This window comes from Puma concolor, chromosome E3, assembly GCF_028749965.1.
Source record: "Puma concolor isolate L17-30 chromosome E3, mPumCon1.1.hap2, whole genome shotgun sequence".
NCBI lineage: Eukaryota > Metazoa > Chordata > Mammalia > Carnivora > Felidae > Puma > Puma concolor.
The window spans coordinates 6,279,454-6,290,160 of record NC_141682.1 but is presented as its reverse complement, the minus strand read 5'-3'; positions in this window follow the sequence as shown (position 1 = coordinate 6,290,160).

The window sequence follows — 10,707 nt, the reverse complement described above, 5'->3', positions numbered from 1 at the left end:
AACACATCTGTCCCTCTGTCTGTGGTTGCCGGGGTGAGGGAGGGGGAGTGGTTGATTCCAATGGGGTGTGGGGGAGTTTTTTTTAGCACAATGGAAATGTTCCGTATCTTGACCATGGGAGTTACACGCTATAGGCATTTGTGAAAACTCTTAGAAATGTCTAAGTAGAGAAGTGAATTTTATTGTATGTAAATTATGCTTGGATAAATTTGATCTCAAAATGAAAAAAAAAAGGAGAGAAGGAAGAAGGGAGGTGGGGAATAGGGTGGGGGAGACAGAGAGAAGAAAGAAAAAAATAACGCTCAACAAACATTAAGCTTTCTAAATCATCAACTGTTTTAAAAACAGAGAGACAAGAAGACAAGGACAGTCAGGCAAGGACAGTGACCTGACACAGCCCAGCATTAAGCTCTGGTTTAGATGGGGAGCTGGGGGCACCCACCTGGGGAGATCAGGAACACTGTAGTTCCCCACCCCAAAACTTTTCTCACATCACACATCAAAGAGGCACAGTGTGGGGGCGCCTGGTTGGCTGGGTCGGTTAAGTGTCTGACTTCGGCTCAGGTCATGATCTCACTGCTCATGAGTTCGAGCCCCGCGTCCAGCTCTGTGCTGACAGCTCGGAGCCTGGAGCCTGCTTCAGATTCTGTGTCTCCCTCTCTCTCTTCCCCTCCCTTGTTCACCCCCTCTCCCTCTCTCAAATATAAAATAAAACATTAAAAAAAATTAAATAAAAAGAGGCACCATTTGGAAGCTGTCAGTGTTTGGGGGAACGCTTCGAGAGCAGCGTTGCCCCTCCCCCAAATGCCAAACTACCCAGATGGGAAAAGGTGGGTGTGGGTGCCCGTCCAGAGCAGACAGCGTGAAGGGCCACCACCGAAAAGCCCTCCAGATCCCGGATCTCTTTTCCTCCTGCCACATCCAGGGTTGGATTTCTGTTCCAGGTGAGGGCTGTCGTCTCCCTGTCGGTCCCTCCTCCCCATGGTGAGGCCCCTGAGGACGGGAGGCTCTCCCAACTCACGTGTGTGTCCTGTGCTCCGTATGGGGTGCGGGACACGGAAGGCAGAAACCTAATGAAGGCTTCCTGCCCGCCCAGTCGGTGAATGAAGAAATGGACACAAATGTGAAATCGAAAAAGGAAAGGGGTTTCAGCTCTACTGATGACTCTCTGGTTAGCTCTGTCAGAAACACGTCGAAACGGGCCGAGCTGAAGGCTGGCACCACGGAAGCAATGCCCGGATGGCCTCCTCGCTCTTGATCGTCAGTGTGGGTGTTGCGGTGTTTTCGCCGTGGGGGTCTCCCGGCCCAGCCTCCCGCCACAGCTCAGCCTCACACATCCCCCTCCTCTGCCTGTGTGGACAGCCCTGGGCAGGCGCTGGGGACTGAGCAAAGCGAGGCCCAGGAGGGCCGTCCCCAGGGAGGCGACGTTCTCCAGGCATGAGACAGCCCTCCATCAATCCAAGTGCTCACCTGGTTGGGCTTCCGAGGCCAAGTTCTGGGAGCTTCTGGCACTCCCATCTCAACTGGGGCGCACGGGGTTAAGGAAATCCGCTTCCTGGATTGTGTTCAGCAGAGAAGGCAGCTGACATCAACCTTTCCCTTAGCTGCCTTGCCCTCCGAAGACTCCCTTCTCCCATCTCTAGCTCTCTCTTTCCTCCCCTCTCTCTACCTCTCTCCTCTCTCTCTCTCCTGTCTCCTCTCTTTCCTCTCTGCTCCCCCCAACCCCCACAGTTTCTCTGCCTCCATCTAGAACCCTATTGCAGAGGGAGAATGGGTACAAATCACAGTGTTTCCAAAACTGGGCTTTCAGCCCAAATGAACTTGTCACCGGATGGAAAGTTTTTCATGATAGATCAGCACGTGAGTTTTGGCCATAAGGCTGACAGAGTTTACACGGCTGAGGAGAGCTGCTGTAACAAAACCCTTCCATTCCCATCTACTTATTTTATGAACCAGTCTGGTTTTTTAACGTTTATTTATTTTTGAGAGAGAGACAGAGCATGAGCAGGGGAGGGGCAGAGAGAGGGAGACAATCCGAAGCAGGCTCCACGCTCCAAGCTGTCAGCACAGAGCCTGACAAGGGGCTTGAGCTCACAAACTGAGAGATCATGACCTGAGCCGAAGTCGGACACTTAACCGACTGGGCCACCCAGGCACCCCTGAACCAGTCTGTTTTTTAAATTTACATTAAAAAAAAAAAAAAAGGAGAAAAATCTGGGGCTCCTGGGTGGCTCAGTTGGTTGAGCATCTGACTTCAACTCAGGCCATGATCTCGCGGTTTGTGAGTTCGGGGCCCCGTGTTGGGCTCTGTGCTGACAACTCAGAGCCTGGAGCCTGCTTCGGATTCTGTGTCTCCCTCTCTCTCTGCCCCTCTCCCGCTCGCTGTGTGTGTCTCTCTCTCAAAAATAAATATACATTTAAAAAAAATTTTTTTTTAAACAGGAGAAAAATCAACGCTAAATTCTGGGTCTTTGCAGCAAGGGTTATGCTCATCCACAGATTCCTGAACTAACAGAATAAAGACAGCCTCATCCAACTCACTAAGAGATGCAGTCCTAACAACTTTTATTTTTATGCTTATAATTATTTATAAAGATGTGCGATGAATTGGTTTTGATAAATTGGATAGTCATGATTGTACTGTTAGTTCAAACCCCAGCAAAAAATATGTAACTCTGGAGCTTTATGGTCACAGGTAATTAAAAAATGTAATTTTAACTTCTGTACTTTTTGTTGAGAGAATTATGATAGGATGATTAATAAAATACTTTCAAGCATAAAAATATATTACGTGAGAATGCAATTTTGTGGAAGAAATGGAATGGAAATATGAGTTCAAGGAGAGACACAAAAGTTACAAAATTTTTGACTATTAAAAGGAGCTTTTTCATGTATCTTCTAAATGAAGGACGATGGATATCAAATTACTATGGCATTTAGGTTTCATTGGATACATTTAAGAGAGTGATATAGTATTTTTTTTTAATTTTTTTTTTAACGTTTATTTTTGAGACAGAGAGAGACAGAGCATGAACGGGGGAGGGTCAGAGAGAGGGAGACACAGAATCTGAAACAGGCTCCAGGCTCTGAGCTGTCAGCACAGAGTCTGACGCGGGGCTCGAACTCACGGACCGCGAGATCATGACCTGAGCCGAAGTCGGCCGCTTAACCGACTGAGCCACCCAGGCGCCCCCATAGTATTATTTTTACAATGTTAAGATTTACAACCTGTAAGACATTTTATCCTTTGCAACCATTTAAATTCATGAAAAAATTTGAAGTCAACTAAAAATAAGTGAGGGATACAAAGCATTTCTCCTTGGTGGTGGAGGAAGGTACATAAGCCAATAATAATAATAAAAGATGATTGTCCTCGGAGACCTCCTCAAGGCTCCTACCTCGAGGCCATTAACTCTTCTTTTGCAAAAAGTGCTAACAAGCCTCGGTAGGTCAGGTCGTATCACTTCCCAGCCCACAGCTACTAGAAGAGTCCAAATGAGGGGAAGTGAGAGAGAGGGGACGTCTGCCTGCAGGAGGGATGCCTACAGATGAAACAATAGTTAGGAAGGAGACTGGAAAGTCGAAAGCGGGAACCTGAGTGCTACAGGCGTCCGTGCTTTCAGGTTGGAGCAGACGCCTCGCCGTCTTTCCACCTGCTGGGCTGCTCCGATGACAGGTGGGCACGGCAAGAATCGTGTGGCCGCCATCGCTGTGTTCGCTGTAAAAGGCTGAGCTACCGTCCGGAAACACTGTCGGGGAGAATACGCAATACATTTCAGAAACATTTTCATGAAAGCTCTGAACACGTAGGGGCGCCTGGGTGGCTCAGCTGGGTAAGCGTCTGACTCTTGGTTGCAGCTCGGGTCACGATCTCACAGCTTGTGAGTTTGAGCCCCGCATTGGGCTCTGTGCCCACGGCGTGCAGCCTGCTTGAGATTTCTCTCTCTCTCCCTCCCTCTCTCTGCCCCTCCACAGCCTGTTCTCTTTCTCTCTCAAAAGATAAATATATACAAATAACTTTAAAAAATAGTGCAGATTCCTGCCCCCAGGCCTAAAGAATCAGAATCTCTGCAGGTGAGCATTAAGAGTCTGCATTTCTAACATGCTCCCCAAAGTGTCCTCATAAGAGAGATTCGGAAGGACGTTTGGCACAGAAGAGGAGGAAGCCACGAGACCACCGAGGCAGAGGCTGGAGCGATGTTGCCACAAACCAAGGAATGGAGGCAGCATTGGAGGCTGGAAGAAGCAAGAATCATATCCTCTCCTAGAGCCGCCAGAGGGAGCTCAGTCTTTCCAGCACCCTGAATTTAGACCAGGGACGTGGATTTGAACGTCTGGCCTCCAGAATGGTGAGACAACAAATTTCTGTTGTGTTAAGCTACCAAGTCTGTGGTCATTTGTTATAGAAGCCCCAGGAAACCAATACAGTAGGTACCCTTATTCTCTCCCCATTTTGCAGACAAGAAAACTGAGGCTCAGAGATGCTGTGTCAGGGCCAACTTTCCCTCCCTGCTCTCTGGAGGGTGATTCTGGGTCCAGGTCGCTCCCGCGGCAGCTGCCCCAGACAGGCAGGCCACGCTGACAGCGAAGGACCCCTCAGATCCCAGGAGGTGCTCGTGACCTCAGACCTTGAGACACATGGTCAAGGAGCAGGGGGCCACAGACACCGCTCAGGCTGCTGGCGCCACAGGACCTCCACTTTAGGGCATGTCTTTGAACACCTGTGGAAAACCCTTTCAACACGTGCAGTGCAAAACTCTTGGCTCCTGGGGACAGAATCAGTGGGTTTGATGAATTGGACAGACGACTGAGTCCCACGGGCACACTGAGCCCTCAGCCCAGAGGGGCATGCCTTTTAACAAAAAGCAAAACTTTTCTGTAGATGAGCCTGCAGGGGCAATGGTGAAATTTGACCTACTAGGAGTTCCTTTATGGCCACTTCAGTAAATGCAAGGTTTGTTTATAAGCCACACCTTCGAGAACAAATTTAATTAACAAAGCCATGGAAGCCAGGGACAGATTGGCCTTAAAGACACACAAAGGGGCTGGGGGTGGGGGTGTTGGGGGGGGAAGTACTGGGCTGTGGAATGCTAGCAGCTACTGAGAAGGTTTGGAGAGGGTGGTACCTAAAAAAGGCTGAGGCATCGGGAGAACTGCCTTGGGAGGCATAGGGACCCTGGGCATACAGGGCTGGGCAACAGGGTTCCAGAGAAATCATCACAGAGGTGGGGGTAAGACATTAGGTTCACTGAGGTCCTCAAGCTGGCCATATATATATATATATATATATATATATATATATATGTTGGGTTTTTTTTGTTTTTTTTTTTTTTGTTTTTTTAATTTACTAGTAAGCATAACATATCAGGCAAATTTTTCTTTTCTGGGGGAAAAAAATCACTTTTTTCTTCCACTGAGAGAAAACCTATTTGTTGATCAGATATTTTAGCCAATTAAAAATTAACTTCTGAACTTGGTTAAAAAGTTATTACTAGTTTGGGAAGTTCACTGCATCTTAAATTAAAAAAAAAAAAAAAAAAAAACAAGGCTGTCGGGGCACCTGGACGGCTCAGTGGGTTAAGCGTCTGACTTCGGCTCAGGTCATGATCTCACGGTTTGTGGGTTCAAGCCCCGTGTTGGGCTCTGTGCTAACAGCTCAGAGCCTGGAGCCTGCTTCAGATTCTGTGTCTCCCTCTCTCTCTGCTCCTCCCTCACCCATGGTCTGTCTCTCTCTCAAAAATAAACATCAAAAAAAAAAAAATTAAAAACAAAAGGCTTTTTATTAAGGAAAATTTCAAATACAAATAACAATAGAGAAAGTAAATGTCAAGTACCCACCGCCCCCACCCCCACCTCAGCTTCAGTAAGTGGCCAACTTACAGTCACTCTGGAGGGAGAAACTTAGCATGTCTGACTCCATGTTGCTAAGGTTTCCCTTGCTGCTGTGACCTATTAGCTTAGGAACTTTTTTTTTTTTTAAGTTTATTTTACCTTGAAAGAGACAGAGATAGCATTAGCAGGGGAAGGGCAGAGAGACAGAGAGAGAGAGAGAATCCCACGCAGGCTCTGCACTTTCCGCACAGAGCCGGATGCTGGGCTCGGTCTCATGAAAACGTGAGATCATGACCTGAGCCGAAACCGAGAGTCACACTTAGAGTTCCTCTACTCAGGAACTTTTCTGATTAGCCCTACACATAGGCCTGCTGCTCCTCGAAGGAATTTTGCTTACAGCTCAGATTTGCAAAAGCTGCTTTTTTACCCAAAACCTACCTCACCTGAGGAGGCAAGGAAGACAGAAATGACTCCATGTTTAAGATTTATGGGAATGGCATGACCAGATTCCTGTACCCCCACATCAACTGACTGAGAACAAAAAAGTTGCGTGACCTTCCGTCCCAGGCTACAGAGGTTAGTGATCTTTTGACTCCAATGCCCCTCACTCGTGCCCCTTTCTGCGGGCAGAAAAGAAGTTTGAATTTCATGGCGAGAGGCCTTGTTTCTTTGGGACAAGAGCTCACCACATGCTCTGTTTGCTGGCTTTCCGAGTAAAGTTCCCTTCCCTGCCCCCAACATCTTGTTCCTTGACTTACTGGCCCGTCCTGTGAAAGGAAGGAGCTTGGGCTCAGTTACACTCGTGTTCCACCTCTGTCCCCCACGTCACACCCACCCTCCCCACCCGGGGCTGTTTTGAAATAAACTCCAGCCATCATCTTTCATCAGCAAATGTTTCGGTAATGTGTCTCTAACAGTTAAGTTTTTGCTTTTTTTTTTAAAAATGTTTATTTATTTTTGAGAGAGAGAGAAAGGCAGAGAGAGGGGGGACAGAGGATCCGAAGTAAGCTCTGTTGCTAACAGCAGAGAGCCCAATGCGGGGCTCGAACTCACGAACCGGAAGATCACGACCTGAGCCGAAGTCTCCCACTTAACTGACTGAACCACCCAGGTACCCCAAAGACTTGCTTTTTAAAAATTTTTTTTTTCAACGTTTATTTATTTTTGGGACAGAGAGAGACAGAGCATGAACAGGGGAGGGGCAGAGAGAGAGGCAGACACAGAATCGGAAACAGGCTCCAGGCTCTGAGCCATCAGCCCAGAGCCCGACACGGGGCTCGAACTCACGGACCGCGAGATCGTGACCTGGCTGAAGTCGGACGCTTAACCGACTGCGCCACCCAGGCGCCCCAAGACTTGCTTTTTATTTATTTATTTTTTTTTAAATTTTTTTTTTTTTTAACATTTATTTATTTTTGGGACAGAGAGAGACAGAGCATGAACGGGGAAGGGGCAGAGAGAGAGGGAGACACAGAATCGGAAGCAGGCTCCAGGCTCCAAGCCATCAGCCCAGAGCCTGACGCGGGGCTCGAACTCACGGACCGCGAGATCGTGACCTGGCTGAAGTCGGACGCTTAACCGACTGCGCCACCCAGGCGCCCCAAGACTTGCTTTTTAAAAAACATAACCACAGTATAATTATTATACCTAAAAATTTAACTCTAAGTCCCCAATACCACAAATATTTTCAAGCATTCGATTTTCTCATTTCCCCAGTTCTCTTAAAAATGTATATATTTTCTACAGGCTATTTGACTTTTTTTAACTAAACATTGTTTTTAAGTTTATTTATTTTGAGAGAGAGAGAGAGTGAGGGAGGGGCTGTGAGAGAGGGAGACAGAATTCCAAGCAGGCTCCAGGGAATGCTGTCAGCACAGAGCCCAATGTGGGGCTCAAACTCACGAACCGTGGGATCATGACCTGAGCTGAAATCAAGAGTCAGATACTTGGCTGACCAGGTGCCACCCAGACGCCCCCACTACAGGCTGTTTGAATCAGGATCCAGATGAGGTCCACACATTGCAATGGAATCATCCTATGTCTCTTTTATTGTGGAGAATTTCCCCTCCCTGGATCCTTCTCTTTATTTTCTCCCCTCCCTCCTTTGTGATTTATTTGTTGAAGAAACTCGGCTGCTGGCTCCGTTGGATTCCCCAATCTGGATTTTGCTGATTGCAGCTACCTGGTGTCCTGTAACCTGTTCCCTGTCCCCTGCACTTAAGTCAATCAAGTAAATCCAAAGATTTGTCAGATTCAGGCTGAGATTTTGGCAAGATCGCTTCATGAGTGACGGTAGGACATGTTTTATGGCAGATGGCCTCTTTTTAAGATTGTGTCATTGCTTAGTTTGCAATGTCTGTGTTCTCTTCTGTGTGTATTAGCTGGAAGATTTCTACAAAGGAAAAAATGCCCCTAACTATTTGGTTTTTCTGAGGAAACATTTATACAGAAAAGGCAGGATGAATGCTTGATTTTTTTCCCCTGCTTTTATTAACCAACTTCCAAAAGAATCAGTTATTTCAATCATTGCAATGATTTCTCTCACTGATGCTCAAAATCCCCTCTCTTAAGAAAGCAGATATTTAGTGAGGACCTTGGGAAAAAAGTGCAAACCAAAGGGATCACCTGGGGTGGGTTTGGTGGAGAAACCCCTTGATTGGGGTTTCTGTTCTTCACATGGGGACTTTATATTTGAAAAGTCGGCTCGATCTAACTTGTTATCAACATGTTAAACACTCTCCAGGGAGGGGTGCCTGGGTGGCTCAGTCAGTTGAGCATCTGACTTTGGCTCGGGTCATGATCTCACAGTCTGTGAATTCAAGCCCTGCATCAAGCCCTGTGCTGACAGCCCAGAGCCTGGAGCCTGCTTTGGATTCTGTGTGTGTCTCTCTCTCTGTCCCTCCCTCACTCATGTTCTGTCTCCCCCTCTCTCTCAAGAATAAATATAACATTACATTCTCCAGGGAGAGCTCTCAAAGATTATTAGGCCTCAGATGACGGATCTTACTTTTGAACGAACCTCAGAATAAAGCTACTTACATTTTATACCATAATTACCCCGTTGCATTAAATTCAGTAACTCTTCTTTCAATGGCCACGCAAAGCTACGCACGGGCTTGGGTTTGGTATATAAATGATATCTTGGTAGTGAAATTATCACTAACATAATACGTAACTCTAACACGAAGCCTGCTTTAATTGCATGACAGACAAGTGGGCCATTTTGCCAGAATGTTGTACTTTGGTGAATGTATCCAAATGTCTTTATAATGCAGAACGCTGTATTACAGGCTGGTTCTGTTAATTTTACAAATTTGAATCTAACCAGAACACTGTAAAGTCATTTCCTGAATTTTGAAACACTATAAACTTTAAGCTGAGAAACAGCTGTTTGTATCTTCAGTGCGTTTCCTTTGCCATGTGACAAATCATTCCCCAGCAATTGCTGTGACATCGATCCGTTTATTTAATTTAAATGCTTAACTACCTTTTCCTTTTTGAAATAAATGGGACCTCGCGAAGTATTTCTTTACATGGAGTCCTGTACATGACGTGATTAATTTCCTGCCCTGATATGAAACACAAATCCCAACTATTAATAATCCGGTGGCATGGGAAAGAAACACTAATCACAACATGAAATTGCCCTGAAGCTTTTATTTATGGGAAATCCTTCTTTCTGGTGTCAAAGGGTCGGCCGGATGTCCCAAAACACAATCCGGTAAAAAGTAATTTGTTTATTGGCAGAACACCATCAGCAATTAAAAAGTATTTCTGACATCCAATTATTTCTGTGATTTTGATGTGGCATATGGAGTATTCTGTTCCAAGCAAATCAGGCCTTCCCTTTAATTTGCGATGCTTAATGTAAGCGATAACGTTCGACTCCAGTATATTGTGGAACAGCTAATGAGGGCTTGTCTGTGAGCCACTGAGACAGATGATCCCTGGATTATGTGAAAATCAGTCTCTGTCTACTTAAGATATCATTTGGTTTGAGATTTTTAAAATACGTCTGAAAAAGAAGCTCAAATCTTAAGGCCTGTGGTTTCTTTCTGTAACTGTAATAACGTTCCAGCCACACAGAAGATTCACTCTTGCTTGTATTTGATAGAAGGTTGGCTTGTTAACATCCCGCATGCTAAGCTTATCCTGGAAAAGCTGATGCTCTAATGGCAGCATGTTTCTAAAAATTCCCGAATCTTGTTGGGGCTCCTGGGTGGCTCAGTTGGTTAGGCGTCTGACTCTTGGTTTCAGCTCAGGTCACGATCTCACTTTTCATGGGTTTGAGCCCCATGTCGGGGTCCGTGCTGTCAGTGCAGAGCCTGCTTGGGATTCTCTCACTCCCTCTCTCTCTGTCTGCCCCTCCTCTGCTCTCTCTCTCTGTCTCTCTCTCTCGCTCAAAATAAATAAGTAAAAACATTTTTTCAAAATTCCTGTGTCTTGTTAAAGTCTCAGCCATGTGATCCGTGGCAAATTACATGTACAACTTTTATTTCGAGATGCAGTCACTTTCGTTGATAAGTAGCCGTCGGATGCGGCTTCATCTGACACGCACAATAGGCACAGAATCCACGGAGTGATTCTCCAAGAGCTGAACAACTGGTTCACTGCGCCACGAAATGCAGAAGTAACAAACGCCATGAGGAATGAGGATCCGATCACGGGGCACGGGGCCATGCGGTGACCTGGGTCGCTGGGCACCTGTTGGCCCATCAGAAGCACCCTTTGTAGCTGTCTGCAGAAGTCCAGGAAATCGGTGCCACCCTGTGGCCCGGGCATCCCATCACACCACTGGGAGGCTGATCCGCTGATCCCTTGGGTGACTGACTGAGCTCCAAGTCCCTGGGAAGCCAGGTCTGGGCAGCAGGCCAT